The sequence below is a fragment of the Giraffa tippelskirchi genome, chromosome 7, assembly GCF_054371585.1.
Source record: "Giraffa tippelskirchi isolate mGirTip1 chromosome 7, T2T-mGirTip1v1.2.pri, whole genome shotgun sequence".
In the NCBI taxonomy this organism is placed as follows: domain Eukaryota; kingdom Metazoa; phylum Chordata; class Mammalia; order Artiodactyla; family Giraffidae; genus Giraffa; species Giraffa tippelskirchi.
The window spans coordinates 83,609,965-83,632,051 of NC_137281.1; the positions used below are offsets into that span (position 1 = coordinate 83,609,965).

Below are 22,087 nucleotides of genomic sequence, written 5' to 3' on the forward strand. Positions count from 1 at the left end.
GCAGAGGGAACAACCCATACACCCCCATTACCTGTTACCAAAAAGGCATGGGTCAGGGACTTCCCCGGTAGTCCAGTGGCTGAGATTCTGCGCTCCTAATGCAGGGGACCCGGGTTCGACTCCTGGTTGGGGAACTAGATCTCATATGCTACAACTTAAAGATCCCACATGGACTTCCCTGGTGCCAATTCAGGGACACAGGTTTGATACCTGGTCTGGGATGATCCCACCAACTGTGGAACAATTAAGCCCGTGCACCACAATTACTGAAGCCTGCGTGCCATTGAGCCTGTGTTTTGAAATAAGAGAAGGCACCACAACGAGATGCCCTGGAACTGCAACAAAGAGTAAGCCCAAGCACAGCAACAAAGACCCAGTGCAGCCATAAATAAGTAAATAAATTAGATACTGGAGTGGGTAGCCTTTCCCTTCTCGAGGGGATCTTTCCAACCCAGGGATCAAACCCAGGTCTCCCCCATTGCAGGCGGTTTCTTTACCAGCTGAGCCACAAGGGAAGCCCAAGACCACTGGAGTGGGTAGCCTATCCCTTCTCCAGCAGATCTTCTCAACCCAGGAATTGAACCGGGGTCTCCTGCATTGCAAGTGGATTCTTTACCAACTGAGCTATCAGGGAAGTCTGTACATACATTTATATATATATGAATCCCACATACTGCAACTAAACCTGGTGCAGCCAAATAAATAAACTAATTCATTAAAAAAAAAAAAAAAAAAAGAGGCCAGAGGAGAAGATATCCAAGGGGCCTCCTCCAGTCCCCAGCCAGAGTCCTGCCCCTTCCTGCAGGGCTGTGCCCCCTCTCTATGATTCCTGGGCCCAGAAACTTTTCTGATTCACATGACGAAGGTAACAGAGCAGTAGCCGGGGCCAGGTCCTGGGGTGGGTGCAGCATTATGGAAGACAGCGCTGTTCTCAGGGTTTATTCAAGGACACGTCGGGGACCAGCCTGGGAAGGAAGGCCCGGCCCCTGAGCTCAGCCTCCATGGTGGTGGTGGTAGTCGGGGGGTGGCAGAATGGAGCTCAGACGGGCATTCTCTGTTGAGCAATGGCTGCTGCCTCCTCTCACCCTGCTTCCTCTGGCTGTGTCTGTGTAGATGGGCCTTGGCTTCTTCATCTGTCCGGAGGCAGCACAGCAGAGCCCCCAGGGACCTGCTGGAGAGAGTGAGCTGGGGGTGTGACAGGTGAGGGTCAAGTGTACGCATGGAGCTGGACACAAGCAAGGCCTCTGTGGATAGGAACTCATCCTATCATTTCAAGGCCTCGACCCAGGTGTGGAACAGGACAATGACAACGGGGAGCCTGGGTTCACGTGGTGTGGCTGCCCACAGGTGGGGGGCCTCAGCTTATCCCTCGAGTGGCTGGGCTCCAGCCTCCCTCTCGCAGGATGATGCTGGGGCCTGGATCTCTGGAGCTCAGCCAGGTCAGAGTGGTGTCTCCCAGGCCACCTTCCAGGGTCAGCGGCTCACTGTGCCATCCTAGTGGGACTCTCAAGCCCAGGGTTGGCAGAGGCCTCCATGGTTACAGCCCTGAGATCCAGGCCCCTTTGGACCTTGGCTGGCACTCCAGGCCCCTTGCTCCCTATGGACTGGGGAGAGGAGGCATCGTGAGCCTGCCCGAGGTAGCACTGAGGTCAGCTGCCTGTCTCGGTACCCGCTTCCTCTTTCCGGCCCTGTCCTGCTCCAGCCCATTCCCACCACCCTCTTGGCACTCAGAGCCCCTTTGCCCCAGGTCTGATCATTCAGAGCTTAGACCTCAATCTCAGATCAGTGGGACTGGGACGATTTCAGAGACCACTGATGCTCCCACCCATTTTATAGATGAGAACATGAGCCCGGGGAAGCCCCCGGCCCACAGTCACACTGGGGATTAGGAACTGAACTCATTCCTCCTCCCAAAGACTTTTGAACTTTAAAGTGGGCCACGGAGGATAAGCACGGGGTGACCCCAGACATGAAGACAAGCAATCAACTGAGAAACAAAACTGCAGCTCCTATTGCAAAGATAATGACTGATGTCTTTAAAGGGCCAGGAGTTCCCACCCAGCAAGGAAAAAACACAAATGCCCCAGTTCTAGAAACGGGCCCAGGATAGGAAGACAGTTTTTGAAAGAATATATAGATGGCTCTTAAACACAAGAAAAGTTCGCCTTCCTCATAAGAGAAATGCAAATGAAAACTTCAAGGAGAGACCCTCTTTCAACCGTCAGATGGAAAAGATCAAAGTGCGGCAGCTCTGTGTGTGGATGGAAAGGGAGGGTGTAGGGGGGAGGCAGTGGGGGGAAGTGTGTTCAGGAACAGGAGGCAGGGCCACCTCGGGGGAGGGGAAGTGGTGACCGCATCACAGCTGCACATGCTCCTTCCCTTGACCCAGCAAACCCAACTCGAAGCCAGCATCCCTCAGATAAATGTATGAAGTATGGACTCTGCATTCATCCTGGCATTATTTATAAAAGGAAAACGTTGACAATCAGCTGAATGGGACTGCCCTGGTGGTCCAGTGACTCTCTGCTTCCAATGCAGGGGCATGGGTTCAGTCCCTGGTTGGGAAACTAAGATCCCACATGCTAAGTGGTGTGGCCAAAAAATAAAAGGAATAATACTGGAGTGAATTGCCATTTCCTTCTCCAGGGGATCTGCTTGACCCAGGGATCAAACCCACATCTCTTATGTCTCTTGCATTGGCAGGTGATTCTTTACCCCTAGTACCACCTGGGAAGCCCAAATGATCAATGGGGGGGTGGTATTAAAAAAAAAGTGGTGTCCAAACAACAGAATTCTACACACAACCAGCACAGGGGACCCTGAGCCACACCACATGAAACAGGCACCGTCCCAACCATACACAATCAACACACAGAAGCACACAAAATAATTACTATTCTTTGAAACTGCTAAAAAAGGGTGTGGCTTCTGTGTTCTGATAACCAAAGGGCTCCAAGATCCACTACCATTTGGGTGAAAAGAGAGGAGAAGGATATGCACGTGCACACACACATGTGCACATGCACAGGTAGTGTGTACAACTGTGTTAGCAAAAGCACACATAATAGTATCCGGAAGGCTTTAGAGAAACTAGTCAAGGTGGAGGCCTGTGTGTAGCAGAGTTGATGAGAGGACCAGGGCAAGGAAAGAACTTGGCTCACATGGCATACCCTTCTGCGTCTTTTGATGCTTTACAGCGGGTCTGCACCTTCGATCCTAAGGATATGTTACATACTTGCACCAATGAATGGACCAAAGGGGCGCGCACAGCTGCTAGGGCTTAGGCAGAAACACACTGGGTATGAATTCCGGGCTGCAGCCTTCCCTTTGTGGAGTCAAAGGGTCAAGGGGAGTGGCCTGGGGTCTGGACTCCAGGCCCGGGGAGGTTCCCACCCAGCCTCCCAGGCTCTACACACACAGGGTGGCATTTCATTTCCTGCGGTCTTTGTGATGTCATCTAGCCTCCTCCCTTGGGGATCCCCAACTCCTCTGGCTGCTGAAATCTCATCTCCCCACCAGGCCTGCTCCGTCATCATCTAGGTGTCTTGAGATCCTTCCTCAGACCCCACCTGCAGGACTCAGACCCTTAGAATGCCATAGCAGAGGGTCTCCAGCCCTCTCAAATGCTGTTGTTTGTCTGCAGTGTATAACCCACCACAGCCCTGGGCTCCTGACACAGATACTGCCCTCAAGGGGTCCTTTGATAACTGCTCAGAATAGCCCCTTCCGGGCTTGGAGTTGATGCCAGAACCAAGGGCTGAGTGAGAAGCCTGGGTAAGCCATTTCCTGTTTTCCTGGTGGTCCCAGGAAGGGGCAGTTGGCTGTGTGGTCCAGCTTTGGGCTAGAACCCCTGCCGTCCTCTACCTCCTTTGCCTGGCACAGGATGGATGCTGTAAGCCCATTCTATAAATGAGGCAACTGAGCCCAGAGCTGTTCAGCCTCAGGTGTGGTGGCAGGTGTCTGTCTGAGGAGACCTGCTCTTGTAGGCCAGCTTCTCTACCGAGTGACCGTGGGCAAGTCACATCCCCATTCTGAGCTTTGGTTTTCTCATCTGTGAAGTGGGAACAGTAATATCTTGTCTCAGAATCACTGGGCCTCAAAGGCCTTAGCTGGCAGGTACCCCTGTGTGGATTACTGCCACATGCTTCCCTAACTTTGATGTGCCTGCTTACTAGGGAGTGTGAGCTTCCAGAGTGTCACACTCCTGATCAAGAAGGCACCAGCGTGGAGAGGGGCCAGTCAGAGCTACTGAAGAAGCTGGTGAGCAGGTTAGTTAGTTCATGGGCAGCAGGGTGCCAGCCCTAGGGGAGCACAAAACCACTTCCTGGCCCACCTATTTCCTCTTTAAATGATATTAATGGGGGCCCAATCCTTGGCCACCGCTGAATAAGAATCGCCCACTTACCACACCAACAGGTCCCATTTGGGTACCACTGGCTGCTTTACATGGATTAGCTGGTTTTCTCTTTGTGGTTACCCTAAAGGAGAAAGGCTCATCAGACCCATTTCATAGATGAGGAAGCTGAGGCACAGAGAGGTGTGAAATTTGAAAGCAGGTGGCCTGGTCAGAGTGGAAGGAAGCTGGAGGTGTAGTCAGCAGGGGATGGAGGCTCCAGAGCCTGGGAGAAGCCCAGCATCCTCTCTGCTCACTCCAGGAGAAGATGTCCTATCTGCCCAGGGCTTTTTCCTTCTCAAAGCCACCAGATTTCCCTCAGAAACTCCCAAAGGAGGAAGCAGGGGCTTCTGCCAGCGGCCTTGGGCTGGTACATGCCTGCATTCTGTCTGCTTGGCCCACATGAACCTCTAGAGTCAGAGGAACCAGGCTCAGTTAGGCTCGATCTGCCTATCAGGTGTCCTCACGCCCACTATGTCACCCGCTGGGACCCGTGGGCGTGTGACTTCATGACCCCCATGGGAATGTCAGGTCTCCTGGGTTGGAGCAGAAAGTTCATCCGGTACATCGGGAGGACCACCACACATACCCACCTCTCTCTACTGGTTTTGAGGAAGCGGGGGTCCAGAGAGAGGTAACTTGCCCAGGTGGCCTGGTGTGTGGGAGACAGGCCCTGAACGCAGAGCCTTTGCCTCTCTGGGTGCCTGACGTGAAGAGGCTGAGCTTGCCGTGTTCAAACTAACCCCCAGCCTCTGCTGGCTCCCCACGGCCCACCTGCCCACCAGGGCCTGAGAAAGGAAGCCCTGCTCCCAGGTGCCCTTGTCACTTCTTCCATGCTCATTTGCATGAGCTCGGGGTCACCGTGGGGGTGACCTCAGGCGGAGCTGCCTGTGGCTGGCTCTGTTGTCTGCTGAGAGGCTGACCACGAAAGCCACACCAGGTGGGGGGGGTGCGTATGGGGGGGCTATCACACGGCCACTTCCGTGGCCTGCAGCATCTGGTGGTTGTGGGGGAGGATGGGCCCTGGGGACCCTCTGCCTCCCTTCCAGGCCCCCGTTACGCCACAATAACAGCAGTCTCAGAGGCAGGATGGATGTGTCCCCTTCTTTCACTCCTCACCTGCCCAAGAGTCTGCAGGGGGCTCCTCACTTCCTCCTGCTGACAACCTAAGTTCAGCCTTGGTTTCTGGGTCTTTTGAGATCTGTCATCGCCATGTAACCTTTTAGACCAGGTTTGTTCCTTCATCCTCCCACCCCATTCCCACGTCTCCACCTCTGCTTTAGCCACTGTTCCTGCTTGTAACTTCAGTCCCTACTCCCCCTTCCATCTGCTCAAGTCAACACTTGCAGGATTCCTTTGAGCTGAGGAGAAGCTCCCCCTCTCCCGAGGGCTGGCTGCAATGGCAGCACAACCCTCTGCCACCATTGTGTGCTGCTTTTCTAGTCTCTGCCCACACCCAGCGCCTTTGCTACACTCCCTGACAGGGAGACGGATGCCGGAAGCAGGAATCAGAAAGGCTTCAGGAAAGGTCTGAGTGAGAAGCCTCTCTGACTGAAACAGCTTTGGCCTGTCAAGGCCACCCACAAACTCCCAGTGAGAGTGGAAGCAGGTCGTAGGCACAGCGTGGGGAGAGGGTAGGCTCCTGTCCATAAAGGTTGTGAGAACCAGGCTCGGCAGGTGCCTCTCTGAGATCTTGGAGTGTTCTCTGATAGTCCCAGTGCCCTGGCTGGCCCAGGTGCAGCCCTCCCTGGGCAGAGAAGTCATTGCAACCATCTCTAAATGACTTCAGCAGCCAGGTTATTATTCTAACAATTATGATTACCATGCAGAGCTTCAGGCTTCCCTGGTGGCTCAAATGGTAAAGAATCTGCCTGTAAGACAGGAGCCCATGTTTGATCTCTGGGTTGGGAAGGTCCCCTGGAAAAGGGAATGGCAATCCAATCCAGTATTCTTGCCTGGAGAATTCCATGGACAGAGGAGCCAGACAGTCCATGGGGTCGCAGAGTCAGACACGACTGAGTGATTAACAACATGCACAGCTTCAGATTCGAGTTTAAGACATTAAGTACATCCTTACAACAGCCCATGGGGCAGAGCAGATGTCAAGACCACTCTTCCCTCCTTCTGAGTCATGAGGTTGGGTAGCTCCCTAAGGCTGGTCTCCAGGCTGGAGCCTTACCTCCCAAATCCCATTCTCTGTCTGTTACATGGGTTTCCCAGGTGGCACTAGTGGTAAAGAACCTGCCTGCTACTGCAGGAAATATAAGAGGTGTATGTTCGATCCCTGGGTTGGGAAGACCCCCTGAAGGAGGGCATGGCAACCCACTCCAGTATGCTTGCCTGGAGAATCCCTTGGACAGAGGAGCCTGGTGAGCTACAGTCCATAGGGTCACAAAGAGTCAAACTTGACTGAAGCAACTTAGCACGCATGTACACAGAGACTTAACATCACATAGATAGGGTGGTGGCCCGAGAAGCAGAAAGGTCTCAGTTGAAGTTTCTGCACCTGCAGGAACTTAGGTACCAGCTGGGTGATCATCAGCAAGTCTTGTTACCTCTCTGGATCCCTGATGGTTCATCTGAAAAGGGGTGTAAGGAAAGCCATCTTGAAGGGTCAAAGTGAGTTCCCGGAGTGAAGTGGCCCTTTGGTACACTCTGTACCTGGCAGTGTTTGGTCCATGCTGACTGTTAGTGTATTAGTGCACGTGTTAATCGCTCAGTTCAGGCGTGTCCAACTCTTTGCAACCCCATGGACTGTAGCTATCTAGGCTCCTCTGTCCATAAAATTCTCCAGGCAAGAAAACTGGAGAGAGTTGCCATCCCCTTCTCCATGGGATCTTCTCGACCCAGGGATCAAACCCAGGTCTCCTGCATTGCAGGCAGATTCGTTACTGTCTGAGCCACTAGAGAAGTCGTTCTGTTAGTGTGGCTCTGTTAGAACACCTTTTATTGCGGGAACAAATCCTGGTCCCTTCTCCAAGGCTAGACTTGTCCTGCCTTGTATGTGTATGAGCAACAACAGCCTCTTCTGTTCCTGGGGCTTCTAACTGATTGTTTTTGTGTGCTGGATCTTCCATCAGCCCCTTGGGAATCTGAGGCAGTAGTATTATTTTCTGTACTTGACAGATAAAGGAGACAGAGAAGCTTGGCAAGGGCATTAAGTCACCCAGCAACAGCAGGCCAGCCAGGACCCAAACCAGAGCATCCGGTGCCAGTTCAATGGGGATTTTCCTGCAATATTTCCCCGGTTGCCTGTTCATGCTTCACTTGAGCTCTTTTCAAAACCGAAATCAAATTCCCAAGACTTCTCAAAAACGACACCAAATGGACATTTTCCCCCTCTGCCTGGGGCTAAGGCTGTTGGCCCCAGATGCCAGCACTGGGTGTTTATTTAAGGCAACCACACGTCCCGCGCTGGTCCATCTTTCTCATTCTGTATTTGTGGTCTATGCAGCTCTCACTCCCCAGCCCAGCTGGTCCTCTCCGTAATCTAATGCTCAGCCTTTCTTCTCTGGGCCTCACGATCCCCGTGTTCTAGAAGGTCTCTGCGGTCTCATGGGTTTTGTTGCTCCACAGTACCCTGGGTGCAAGGTAGCCGAGCTGTCATGAGGGAGCAGCTTCATCATTTCCATAGCCTGCGGGACTTCCCCAACGTGGGTACTAGAGCGAAGCTGGCTTGCTCTGAGGCCCTGAGGAAGCCACTTTCCTTTCGGTGGGGGCCAGTTCGCCAGAACCAGCCTCTAATCACAGAACACCCCCTGAGGACCTCCTCCTCAAGGGGCAGGGAAGAGGGAGAGGGAGGGGGAGCCAGGTGGAGCAGAAGCAGAGAAGTGTGAAGCATAGCATAGTGTCTGACTCTCTGTGACCCCATGGACTGTGGCCCACCAGGCTCCTCTGTGCATTGGATTCTCCAGGCAAGAATAGTGGAGTGGCTTGTCATTTCCTTCTCCAGGGGATCTTCCCGATCCAGGGATTGAACCCAAGACTCTTGAGTCTCCTGCATTGGCAGGTGGATTCTTTACCACTGTGCCACCTGGGAAGCCTCAGGAGCAGAGAAATGCCCCTCCAAACTCCAGCGCTGTTCTCTTCGCCAGCACAGTTTCTCTGAGAGGCAAGAGACTCAGGCCCAACTGGGGCCAGATCTACCACCTTGTTTCCTTTAGAAGTGGGGGCTGTGGACACCTGCTCCTCTCTGAATTGTCCCAGGAGAGGTAGATGGAAACGGCTACCCACACCTTTCTCGGGGGCCTCCCACAGCCTCCTGCTCTGCTAGGAAAATAAATCAGCCTGATCAAGTCCCAGGAGTCCCAGACAGGCTGGGGAGTTGTGGTAGAGACCTCTGGGCCTACTTCCTGGCTCCTGCCCTTTGACCTTGACTTCTCTTCCTCAGGGAATCCAAGGCAGCTTAGACCCCTGGCTGTGGGCCAGGAAGACCTGAGTTCTAGAAGACCCAGCTCTGCAAGTTGCTGTGTGACGCTGGGGAAGTTACTCAGCCATGCTGAACCTGTGTCATCTTGCCTGAAAAAGAAGGTTGTGAGGCTAGAATAGACAAGAAAGTCTACGGCTTGACTTAGGGTGAGTCCCTGTAACCAATAGCTACGATATCACCTCCATTTCACAGGTGGGGCACATGGGGCCAGATCTATGACCTAATAAGTTTCATTTCCTGGCTTGTTTATAGAAGGCTTCCGCCCTCTATAACGGGTGAGCTCATGACCACCCAAAGAGGGTGGGCCAACCGTTTGGCCAGGATGCTGACAGGTAGATTTCAGTGAGAGGCTGGTCAAGACCGGGAAAAAAGGAAACAGCTACTCAGAGAGAAACTGCAGGCTATGATGAAGTGCCTACACAGTCAGAGAGAGGAGGAGCCAGTGTGAGCCCAGGGACCTGTAGACAGCTTCCTGGAGGCTATAAGGCTGGTTTGGGGGTCAGGACATCATTTAAACACCAGAGTGGGGAGGGTGCTTCAGCGGGATGGGAACAGCACAAGCCAAGATTTGTTTGAAATACATGGTACAGAAGAGAGGAGACCTAAGTGACAGCCAGGACCCCATGGTCCTTGCCCTGAATTCTTGCCCTCTCTGGGCCTCAGAGGGAAGAGACCTAGATGGTCATGGCTTACATTCACTGAGTTCTTCTTTTGTGTGGGCAGAGATGACTTTATTTAATCCTCACCACATCCCTATGAGGACCCACACTTTGTGGGCAGGGAGCTGAGATGTGGAAGGGGATGGACAGCTTGCCCAAGCTCACAGAGTGTTCAAGGATGCAGGTGGCTGGGGCAGCCTGATGCACTGCTCTGCTGCTCACACCTCTTGTGGGGTGGAGGGCAGAGACCTACCCCGAAGGAGCAGACCACTGGTGCAAGAGCTCCAGGGCCTTGTAATCTGTGCTGCTAACTGCACAGAGCAGCCATTAGCTCTGTTAATAATGGCATCTCCGTGGCAACCTGCTGGGCCTGCCCTTGAGACCCTGCTGGCAGGCAGCTCCCACCTACACAGCTGCCTGATTCTCCACATGAACAGGCAGGAGATAGCCTGGGCTCAGAGAAGGCTGGGGGCTTCTGTCCAGTGTCTGAGGGAACCAGTGGCACTTAGGCCTCAACTGTCCCCATCTGCAAAGGAACATCTCATGCCCTCTTGACCAGTGACGCAGGCTAGGCAATGCTGGGGTTGACAGAAGGGCTGACAGATAGTTGGACTGACTCCCAGAACAGTGCTCTTTCCCACCACCTCCCAGGAGGAGGAACTGTCCTCAGCTTCAGTCTTCAAAAGCCATGCTGGGCTTCCAGCATGGATCTTGCTTTCCAGGGCATGTGGGGCTCGAGGTATTCCAGAATGGCATCCTCGTGGGCTTGGGCTGCACAGAGGGGAGGCAGATGCATGAGGGATCGAGGAGTCGGAGGTGACCCCAGCCAGCACTAGGGTGTCAGGGGGTGAGGGGGGCCTGCAAGGGTGGGGTTCCAGATTACAAGGCTCTGCTAATTAATTCATTTCACTTTCAAAGTAGAAAACAACCTTACAGCTGGCCCTGGCATTCCTCTGGGGAAGAGAACAATCTCTGTTGAAAGAACTGTGTGGATGCACCTCTGGGGTAGGAGGGGAGCCCTTCAGAGGAGGAAAAGGGCTCCTGGTGGAGGAGACAGTGGATCTGAGTCTCCCGAGCCAGCAGTGAAGGTGGGACGCATGGGGACAATGCCCAGACAGTCCATCACTTGCTGGCAGGTCTGCTGCACAGCCTGAGGAGTGGTCTGTGGCCATGGAGAGCCCGAGACAGAGGGGCTGGACTCTGAGCCCCCAGTGAATACCCAGGAGCTGGCCAGGCTTTGGAGGAGAGCTCTGAGCCCTTTCTGGTCATTGTATTGGGCACTAAGACCTGGATCTCACAGGACAGGAAGGCAGGTTATGCTTAACCCTATTCTGTAGGTGGGACCCAGCCCAAGACCACCTCCCAGCTATTAAGTGGTGGTCAGGGGTTCCCTGCCTCTAAATTCACTGACCAGTTTGGTTTGGTCAATGGCAAACGGTGGCAGCTGTCCACGTTCATCTTCAAATCCTCCTTCTCTCTCCTTTCCTTCCTCCAGCCCCTCAATAACTCCCTTTCTTCCTCCATTTCCTTCCCCACCCTCCAAGTCAAAGAGGAAAGGATGCTACAGATGCTCCCAGTGAGGCCTTGGTGACATCCCCCTCCAGCCCCGGGGTGGGGAGGCTACTTTAAAACTGGACCCTAAAGAGGGCAATGCTGATCCCCAAGACAGAACTCTCTTCAGGGCATTGCAGCTCTGGGCATGGGGAAGAAGAGGCCAGAGGGTGGGGGCAGACATTCTGATGCTGAGAAGCAAAGCACAGGCATGCCAGGATGTCATAAAGCTCAGTCTAGCACAGCAAAGTGGCAAAAAGGAAGAATAAAACACCCGTCTATTTAAAAGAGTAACGACAGGGAAAAATACATTTTCATCAGCTCGTCTTCTTGCGGCTGAGTCCCCGCAGCAAGTTCCAAATTCTGACGTTAGGAAATAAATCAAAATAACTTTGCTGTGTTTAGCCTCATTTTGCCGCATCGCTCAGCTCTGAGTTAAAAAGCAACAGGTACCGTGGTGTCTCTCCCAGAAACACAGGAACGGTTTTAAAATGCAATTATGGGGGCTGGTGGAAGGGAAGGGGAAAAATGTTTTTCTTCGATTGATGTATGATTGCCCCCATGCTGTTTGGAATCGTATTTTCGCTGAGCTCTGCTAAGAAGTGCTATTTGCAGGGAGCCTGACAGACGGAAGCGATTGGGTTTGGCAGGTCTAAATGTATTATTTTAGCAGGTCTCCAAGGAAAGATTCTGGGAGGGGCGCTGGCCTTTTAAAGTGCAGAGGACAAGGGGCTGCTCAGCCTCCATCCTGCTTGTCAAGACCAATCAGCCAGCCTGGAAACAGCCCCTGAGCCTTCTGGAGAGGCCTGCCTCCCCTCTCCCCCTGCCTCAGCCTCCCCCTGCCTCCCCTGCAGCCCTCAGCTCCCACTTGACAAATCCCATCAGTCATTCGCTCAGCCAGCAAGGACTTCCCCAGTGAATGGAAGAGGCCTGGCTCTCTGCTAGGCACTGGGGGGCTGATGGGAGGGGGCTCAGGTCAGATGGGGGCTAGGGGGCTGGGCCTGGGGGAGCCCAAGGAGAGAGAAGGGGGGGAGCACAGCCTGGAAGTCTGGCACATTTGGCACATTTGAATGTTCGGGAAGACATCCGTGATAGGAACTAGGTGGCAGCCACAGGGAAAGGCAGTCACGCTTTCGAGATAGACATGTTCGGGAGGAAAAGGGACAGCCAGAGAGCATGCGAGGCAGACTATGGTGTGACATGAGCAGGGTGGCCATCTAAAGATCAGTGTTTACTCCGCGTGAGCCCCTGCGATTTAACAGACGCTGCTCTAAACACTTTGCATGTATTAACTGACTTCATCATGACAGCCATTGGTAGGTTTGGTTGTCATCCTCATTTTGCAGAGGGACCTGAGACACAGGGAGATGAAGCATCCTGCCTAAGGTCACTCAACCTGTGAGGAGCAGAGTTGGACCTGAGCTCACTCTCCTACCAGCTCTACTGTAGGAAATCCAACAGGGACCCACCCTGGGGGTCACACCCAGGCAAGACTGGACCAGTAGCCCAGCAGTCTCCTTTACTGGGCTCTTACAGTATGCCAAGCACTGGGCTCCTCTGGGAGTAAGGAAATGAATAAAACCCAGTCCCTGCTTTCAAAAACTACATGGTCACAGGAAGAAAGTGGTCATTTAAACAATTAAAACAAATACAATGGAAGGCGAAGGTACAACAGTAAAGAGTTTGCAAGACACAGAAGCAGCACAAAGGGGTAGCTGATTTACATCAGTTTCCTTGGAGGTTGAGGCAGGGAAGGCTTCCTGGAGGAGGTGATGTCTAATCTGAATTTTTAAGGATGAATAGAGGTTGCTATATGAATAGGAGGGGGAAGTACAGGAAATAGCAAGTGAAAACATTTGGGTGACAGATGAGGCTGGGGTGGAGGGAGATACTGAAGGATTTGTGAGCCACGCTGGAAGGGTAAAGTGAGGTCAGTGATGGAGAGGTTGTGAGCAGGAAGGAGCAGTTGATTCAAGCCTGGAAGTTCAGAAACACTGGGGTAGGAGCCCAGCAGATCAATCCCATAGGGGCAAGAAAGCCATGTGTTCTCTAGACCTTATTTCTCAGGCACTATTGACAGTTTGGACCAGATAATTCTTTGTTTTAGGGGCCTGGTCTGTGTGTTGTAGAGTGCCTAACAGCATCCCTGGCCCCCACCCACTACATCAGTAGCAGCCACCCTCTCCTCTCTCCCCACCCTCTTGCATTTTAACAACCAAAAGTGTCTCTTGACCTTGCTGGATGTCTCCTGGGTGGCAAACTGCCCCAATTGAGAACCACTGCTTTCAACCCTCATCATTTAGGAGAAAAGGAGGAATGAATGAGAAATAAAACAACCATACCATGGTTGGAGGCCAGGGAGAGTTCTCTTTAAACAGTGTCTTCTCTGACAGATCCCTTTTTCTAGGGAACTTTCAAGGAAAGGAGACCAACGGGGGACAGGGAAGGGAAGTGAGTAGGTCTGGACCTCTTGAGCAGACATTGAGATCCACAATGGCAATACAGGCTACGTGTGTATTTCGCCCACACCCAAGGCAGACATCACTAATCAATCCCAGTGTTCCTTCCCACTAAATCAGGAACTGTTTTAGAATTCTCAACACAGGGTTCCAGGCAGACACCATAGCTCAGCACGGTAACCCACACCCAAAATCGACTGGCCTCCCAGAATCTTCTCTGAGAAGAATGACTATTTCTGACTTAAGGGAACTTCCCTGTTCAAAGCGCTGCCCTTCCCCTTTAAACATCCTTGATTCCAACAGGAGAGAGGCCTTTTGCTGGTGAGGCTCAGCGTTGCCTACTTCCATCTTCCTCTCTTCAAAGAAAGCACTGGTCCTAGGACCACAGGGCCCAGAGTGGGGAGGGCGCATGACTGCTTCCTCGGGGCAGGGAGGACCTGGGTGATGAGGCACAGCAGGGCACGTAGGAACAGAGGCAGGACGTGGTTTCAGTGCACCCCAGAGGGGGGTGATATGTGTATCGCCTGCCAAGGACAGCTCCGTGAAAGAGGAGGTTAGACTCCATCATCTCCCAACCCTCTGGGTATCCAAGATTCTCTGAGGCCTTTGTTGGGGTGGGGAGCTGCTGAGCTTGCTTATCCCAGTGGCCGTCTGAGGGGTACAGGCCCAAGTGCCCTTGGTCCTACATTTCCTGAGCCTCTGGCATGCCCCAGCACCTACCACTTATTGCTTCCACAGACTCCCTATAGATAGTCCTCCTTGTCCTGTATTGTGGGGGAGAAAGCTAAAGTTCAGAGATGTTAAGTAGCTGCCCAAGGTCACACAGCCAAGAGAAAGCGTGTATGAGTTAATGGCTCAGTTGTGTCTGACTCTTTGTGACACCGTGGGCTGTAGCCCTCCAGGCTCCTCTGCCCATAGAATTCTCCAGGCAAGAATACTGGAATAGGTTGCCATTCCCTTCTCCAGGGCATCTTCCCAACCCAGGGATCAAACCCGGGTGTCTGGCATGGCAGGTGGATTCTTTACTGTCTGAGCTACCAGGGAAACCCAGAGAAAGCAGAGCAGGTGTCAAATCCTAACATCACCAACTGTGAGCAGTTTCTTCCACCACCCCACAACTGTTGACCCCTATGGCTGCCATCTTTTAGAGGAAGAAGTAAAAGGGACAGAGAAGGATAAGCAATCCCAGAGGCCACATAACAAAGTGTCCAAGAGGTCACCAGAAAGGCACAGCTTGTGGTTTACTGACACTCCCACCCCCCTGTTTCTGCAAGCCCCAGAGACCTGCCCCAAGGCAAAGGGACCCCTGGGGCAGGTCACATGGGGCTGAGAAAAACTGGGAGGGAGGGCTGGGGACAGGACTAGGCTTGGGTAGCTGGAGTGTTGGGCTGTCTGTCAACCTTGGGTGAACAGCAACTGCCCTCTAGGAATCTTGGTTCTTGGGTCCCTGCCTCTGCAGGACAACACACTAGTTTTGCAGCCTCCTCTGCAGCAAGGGTGTAGCCATGGACTTGGCTCAGCCCAACAGATGTTTCCACATGTGACGCAGATCTAAAGTTAGGCGTGTGCAGAAGCAGGTATGGCAAGGACCTGTTTTGGCAGAGATGCCAGTGGATCAGTCTTTTTTCTAAGATGGTGCTGTGGGCAGGGCTCAGGGTTGGCACCAATCGTGCTGGCCAAGAGAACTGCGGGGTCTCCATGGCCAGTCCTGGAGGGTGGCCTTCAGCTTCATTTCTCTGGCTGTGCAGCTTCCATGTTTGGGTCTCTGGTCCCCCAAAAAACTGATTTAGCGATCCAGATAAAATCCTGTAATAAATTCCTTTTCTTCCTAAGCAGACTGTTGTTTCCTCTGCCCTATGTGCCCTGACCCCAGCCTCTAACAACTAATAGAGGTATTTTATTGGAATATAATTACTTTACAATGTTGTGTTAGTTTCTGCTGTACAATGAAGTGAATAAGTCATACATATATATATATCCCCTCCCTCTTGGACCTCCCTCACACCCTCCCCCATCCTAATGGATTTTCTGTAGGGAAATCCAAACAGGATTCTAAAGAATAGCTCCAAGCTCTGCTTTTTCTGCCTGACATTTATACAGATGAGGTCAAGTTGAAATCATCGCAGAGGGAGGTCTTGGCGTGTGTGTGTGTGTGTGTGTGTGTGTGTGTGTGTGTGTGTGTGTGTGTGTGTGTGTGTGTGTGTGTGCCAAATGAGGATGTGCAGCCTCAGAATGAGGTTTGGGGAGATGAGGGTGGTCCCACTGCCTGGCCTTGAGGGCAGATGGGTTTGGGGCTGAATATATGAATCCATGTCCTTCCTGCCCACCTGCTCCCTCCTCACTTTGCATCCTGGCACAGGATCTCAGATGTGTACCTCCCCATTGCCTGCCTGGACTTGAGCAGTACAACCATGAGAGGGCAGACAGACAGACCAGGAATTCAGAGGCTCAGGCTCTGGCCATCTCTAGACCCCCTGTGGCTGACCCACTCCTTTGTGCCAGGCCTGTATCAGGCACAGGGGGACAACAAGGAAGGACTCGTCCCACTACAGGATTCCAGGAAGGGAGGGCACCTCTGTGGTCACACGCTGTTTCAGCCACAGTGCTCTGTAAAATCGAATGCTGCCCACTCAAACCAAAGCTCTGGGAGTGCCACTCCAGGCCTTCCCAGGGTACTGCACACTGGGACCAGATGCTGCTGAAAAGGAAACTGCAGCGCGTACACACACACAGGCGCATGCACACACGTATCCTCAGATGCAGACTGTGCAAAGGGCCTTCACCCTTTGTCAGCTACAGAGTGTGCTGTCGCCTCTCTCAGCCTGGCGGCTGATCTATTCATCTTGCTGCTGAAGTTCAGAGACCTTGAAGGCTTTCTCAGGCAGGCTCCAGTATCAGCAAAAGAAAGAATGTTCTGGAAGTCTTGTGTGGTCATCCTTGGGTGAGAGTTCCATGTGGATTGGAATGTCTGGTTCTAGCACAGGAAGAGAAAGAGCCAGAGGCTGTGTGGGAGGACACGAGAGAAGGAGGAGCCAAAGTGGAAATGGGAGGAGCCCTGGGATGGCAGAGCTAAGGAGTGAGCAGGGAGGGTGCTGTGAGGTGGGAGGCAAGGGAAGATGGCCAGGAGACCTCAGGGGTGAGGCTGGGCATGCTACATGAAGTATGGGGGTCACACCCCTCCCCAAAGACAGCCTAACATTCACAACCCCAGCCAGGCTGAAGCCCTGCCCACCCCGAGTGTCGGTTGCTCAGGCATGTCCAACTCTTTGTGACCCCATGGACTCTATAGCCTGCCAGGCCCCTCTGTCCATGGAATTCTCCAGGTAAGAATACCAGAGTAGGCAGCCATTCCTTTCTCCAGGGAGTCTTCTTGACCCAGGGATCGAACCCCGGTGTCCTGCATTTCAGGCAGATTCTTTACCATCTGAGCCACCACGGAATATCCCTTCCACACCGAGGCAGGGGAAGAAAAAGGACCCAGTGACCACTAGGTTCCGAATGCAGCCCTTCAGGGGGTCTCCAAGCTCTACACCTTGAGCCGACTGAGTCCTTCTTGACTCTTACAGGTGCTCCCTGCACAGAGTGGACGCCTCTAAGCTCCTATGTCTGTGGCCCCGGGATCACTAGGAATAGGTGCCCTAAGCATTCTCTGTGTGTGTGTGTGTGTATGTCCACATGTGACTGTGTAACCCTGTATGTAGTTGTATTTTTGGGTGTGAATGCATATGAGTGTGAGCACGGTCACCCTGCTAATCTGCATTATCTCTCTGAAAGCTTGTTTTGCTGTAAAACCGAACAGGAGTCCTGGGTTGGGTTTGAGACTGGGGAACATGGGATTAGAGGGGCAGGGGGAATGCCCAGGCTTGTCTTCCTCCCAGACCATGGAGCATTCACAGACTAGGATGTTGGGAAACACCTGTGCAGAGCTGAGAGTACGGGTGGAGACAGAGGTAGAGGCTTTAATCCCAAACTTCCATTGGTCCACTAAACACCTCCTCCTGGTGGCTCACCTGCACCCAAACTGAATAAGTCCACATCCAAACACGGGACCTGCCTGTTCCTTTCAGCTCCTCCTCTGTCCTCTCCATGTCAGTACCTGGGACCACCTGCCTGGTTTCTCAGACTGGGAGGAAGACAGTTTCTACGGAGCCCTTACCAAGTCTCACCCCCACTCCTCTAGCAGTCTGTGCTGTCCTTGTGGCTATTGACATTTTAACCTAAAGTTAAATAAAATGAAAAGGCAGATGTGCTGGCCACATCTAATGTCCTTGTCCACCACACGTGGCTGGTGGTTACTGCATGGATGGTGCAGATGCAGAAAATTTCCACCATGGCAGAATGCTCTATTGAACAGTGCTGCCTCTAGCCTCTCACAGGGCCCAGACTCGGGCTCTCACACCTCAGGAAACTCGACTCCTCCTGGAGCACTCCGGGGCCACCTGTCTCCCTTTGTCCTGGCCCAGCCTCGGCTCCCCCTGGAAGCCCCGCAGACGCGGCCAGCCTATGTTGCCTTTTCCTCCATTTCCTTGCCATGCCTAGATCTCATCCTCACCTCCTGGCCATCAGCTCTTCTAGGACAGGGGTCTTGGCTTATTGATTTATTTTTCTTAGCACACACCCCTTTCCTCTCTCCAACCATCTTCTCCTTGTCCACCTACTCTGTTCTCTTTCTTCCCCATGCCCCAGGCTTCTCTCCCACCACTTCTGGTCTTCCTTGCCTGCTCTTACATTTCCTCTCTCTGATCCCCCTCTCCCTCCATCTCCTCTCTCTCTACTTTGCTAGAGAGATGCTAATTGCACCTGCAATTACCTAATTGCCATGGCAATTAGCCAGTTGCACTCTATTTGGAAGGTGCAAATGGCAAATTGCAGGCATAAGGAGGTAATTTTAGGCACACAACTGTGCTGGGAGAACTTGGCCTCAGCCCTGGGGGTTGAGCTGGGGCAAATGCGTCTGGTGGTCTGGTGCGTGAAGGTCTCTCCCAGCCCCAGGAAGATCCCAAGGTGGTGGACTGGGGAGGGGTGGGGCCAGAGGGTGGGGAATTTCCTCTAAGGCAGTCACAGAAGCTGCAGCACAGAGCAAGGCCAACTTGCCAGTTTTTTTTTTAATTAATTAATTAATTAATTTTTGGCTGCTCTGTGTCTTTGTTGCTACATGGGCCTTTCTCTAGTTGTGGTGAGTGGTGGCTACTCTCTAGTTGCAGTATGTGGGCTTATTGCGGTGGCTTCTCGTTACGGAGCATGGGCTCTAGGGTGTGCCAGCTTCAGTAGTTGCAGCTCCCTGGCTCTAGAGCACAGGATCAGTAAATGTGGCACACGGGCTTAATTGCTCTGAGGCATGTGGGATCTTCCTGGATCAGGGATCAAATCCATGTCTCCCACATTGGCAGACAGATTCTTAACCACTGGACTACCAGGGAAGCCCCTCAACCCACCAGCTTTAATTGTAGTGATTTTCATAATATCACAGTGCTGATGGATACTAATCACTGATACTCAGCAAGGTCGTTCAAGGTGCTGAAAGTGGGCAGACACCTGACCCCATTCCCAAACTGGCACAGAGGGCTGGACCTAAAGCCTGCTCCGCGAGGTCATTCATGGGATGCAAGGTGAAGCCCTGGAGCAGGATGGAGCTGACCTCTATCCTGAGCAGTGGCACAGTATGGCCTGACGAGTAGATGATACTGGAATCCTGGGGTGGGATCCGGGACTAGCCCCTCCCAACCCCCTTCCTCTAGGAGTTAGCCTTGCTCGAGGGAGAAAGAAGCATGTGTGGCCCTCCCACAAGAGCCATGTCCTGAGAGCAGCCTCTCCAGAGGAACCCATGGCCAGATCAGCCACCCACTTTGAGAGCAAGTGATTGTAAAACTGGACACTGGGTGTCTGGGGCTTTAGGCTCCCAAGGGGCTTGTGGCAGGTGATGGGAGCTCACCCCTCTGTATGTCCTGGTCCAGATGCCTTCCCTGGGGTCTCTCTGGACCCTGGGTGTTTGGGGACTGGGGGGTACTCTGGGACACAGGGGACTCCATCTAGGGGAACAGGGCTGGGAGCACGTGGAGGATGCTTGTCGATGATGCACTGACAAGGCCAGGGTGCTCTTCCTACATAATTTGGTGTGTTTAGAGGGACCTCGGGCATGCTGATAGGGCGATGGGAAGATGGTTGTGGTGCTGGTTGTAGTGTGGTCCCCAGGAGTAACCTTGGACAAAGAAGTCCCCGAACAATAACTCACCCCTACAATGTGCCAGACCTGGGACAGGGGTAGCCTGGTGGACACTGCACACCAGCTCCTAGTTAGACACGAGACAAAGGCAGCATTATGGGCACTATGAGGACAGAACAGGGTAGCCTTCATCCACAGCTGTGGACTTATTAAATAAGTGTTGAAGGAAGGAATGGCTGCCTGGCTGGCTGAATGAATTAGTCAAATGCTGTCTCTCTCTGGCCCTCAGTCTCCCCATCTGTGAAATAGGAGGCTGGGCTTGAGAATTCCGTCCTACAGGGTCCCTCATGCTCCCTTGTGCAAACCTTCTTCCCATCTTTGCTCACAGGGGCCCTGTGGGGGTGCCCTGCATTCTCTGTACCACCCATCGGAATCCCCCCCAGCTCCCCCTTCCATGCACCCCTGCTTGTGCGATTCAGCACCCACCCATGTACTGCTCTAGGACCAGGGAATTTTGAAGTCTTGTATCTTGGGCCCTTGCTTCCCTGCTGAGAGAAGGGGAAGTATTGTGGACTTTTTCCCCTCAGTCTATTCTCAAATTCTGCAAATGGGGACAGACTGACTGGCTTTTAAAATCCCAGACTGCTTAAGCCTCTAAGGAGTGAAGCTTGGGTACCAGGGACCCCCCACCCCCACCCCCAATCCCACTCCCTGGGGACAGGGATGATCTGGGGAAGGGCTCAGAGCTGGAGTAGGGGAGGTCGGGCCGGGCTGGGTTGCAGCCAGCAGCCCCACCTTCCCGCCCATTCCGGTCTCTCTACACGCTGGCCTCAAAGGGACACCAACTAAACACAAGAGCGAGTGTCCGAGGCCCTGAGCACAAGTTAATTAATTCACCAGAGGGAAGGAAGACTATAAATAAGTGGTGGGAGTAGAGGGGATGGGAGGGGGCAGGTTTTTTTCACCTGCCTGTTTTGCAGAGTCTCCGCTCTAGCAGTACAGGTTAATGAGCACAGGCCTCCTTGCCAAGATAATAGTGACTAAAAATAAAAAAAGAGAAACGAGTCACCCTCCCGGGTGAATCAGACGCCTCCAATTGTAATTTCCATGCTGATACTGTAATTTTCCTGTTCCTCTTGCTCCCCGAGGGCTGATGGAAACGGAACCCCTCCCCCTGAAGGAGAGACAGGTCCTATTCTGGTTTATTCCCCCCCCCAGGAAGGAGAGGTGGGCGGGTGGGGGAGAGGAAGGGCAATGGGAACCCAAACCCAGGCCCGGGTGACCGGCCAAGAGGCTGAGGCCGAGTGGCCTTCTGTTGAGAAGTGAAGTTTGGATGCATCCAATGACCTGACCGAAGTTGCAGAGCCAGCGGGTGGATGGCAGAGCCTGTCTCTCATGCTTCCACATCCAATCATCCCTCTGGTTCCACCTTCTCCCTCCCTCTGGGTTTGTCAGACAGGGAAACTGAGGCATGGGGATGGAGAATGATTTGCCAAGGGCCTCCTCCCAGGAGAGCGTGGCAGGGCTGGGCTGGCAGCCAGTACTGTCCCCTGCTCACCCTCCTTCCTGGAAGCACGAACCTGTCCTCCTGGATCTTCACCAAGCTCTCGCCTGCCTCCTCCTGATGCCACACGCCCCCGCACCCCCGCCCTTCCAAGGAGCCTGCAAGATGAAAATCCTCCAATTTCCAGGTCTCCTCTGCGACACCGGAGCAGTAGATCCAGAGTGCCAGGTTCTTGTCACACGCCTCTGTTGGTGGAAGTCACCCTGAGTGGGGACAGGGATCTGAAAGCCTTTCTGGGGACACTCAGGTGGCCTACACCGTGCCTTTGTGTGGACTGAAAAACAGTGCCCTCTCTCGGCAGACGGCCCGTGCAGGGCTTTAGGCCTGGCTAGTGGACCCAGGGGTGGGGGGTGGGGTGGGGCGGGGTTCAGGTTCCACTTGCCCCCTAGCCGCACCCCCATTCCTGCCAGGGTGCCTTTGAGAAGTGTACACCCAGCACAACCTTCTCCAATGGCCCCACCTCTGTCTTTCTGGAGGCCAGCCAAGCCCCCATCCTGACCCAAAGTCTTCGACACAGTAGAACCTTCAAGAAAACTAAGTGAGGCTTTCCCTCCCTCCCCTCAACCTAGCAGATGCTGGGAAAGGAAAAACAGTTACATAAACAGGAATCACAGCTACGCTTTCCTAGAGAAGGCAACAGGACTTGAGAACCTGGCTCCCGAGTGGAAAAGAATCTGGCCTTGGGAGGTGAACACAGAAAACAGTTACAGCCAGAAGGGCAGGCTCGTACCAGACCCAGCTGACTCAGGCCAAGCTCTGCCCCTGCATAAGGGGATTTGTTTTGTGCCACTGGGCCCCGTGTCTGGTGGCTTCTGTGGGAGGAGAGAGGCCTCATTCTGGACAATGGAGAAGGGAGGTGGGCAAGGGGA

General features: G+C 53.3%; 2 long non-coding RNA genes across 2 annotated transcripts; one reads left to right on the plus strand and one right to left on the minus strand.

Annotated features, from left to right (window-relative positions):
- Positions 1-925: 925 nt before the first annotated feature.
- Positions 926-3,403, minus strand: LOC145513069 (uncharacterized). The gene is made up of 2 exons (XR_014059089.1): positions 3,171-3,403; positions 926-1,185 (listed from the first exon to the last, which is right to left on the minus strand). It is a non-coding gene; the product is annotated as an uncharacterized LOC145513069 (long non-coding RNA).
- An 88-nt stretch (positions 3,404-3,491) lies between these two features.
- Positions 3,492-11,428, plus strand: LOC145513070 (uncharacterized). The gene is made up of 3 exons (XR_014059090.1): positions 3,492-3,774; positions 8,784-8,968; positions 10,403-11,428. It is a non-coding gene; the product is annotated as an uncharacterized LOC145513070 (long non-coding RNA).
- Positions 11,429-22,087: the final 10,659 nt, after the last annotated feature.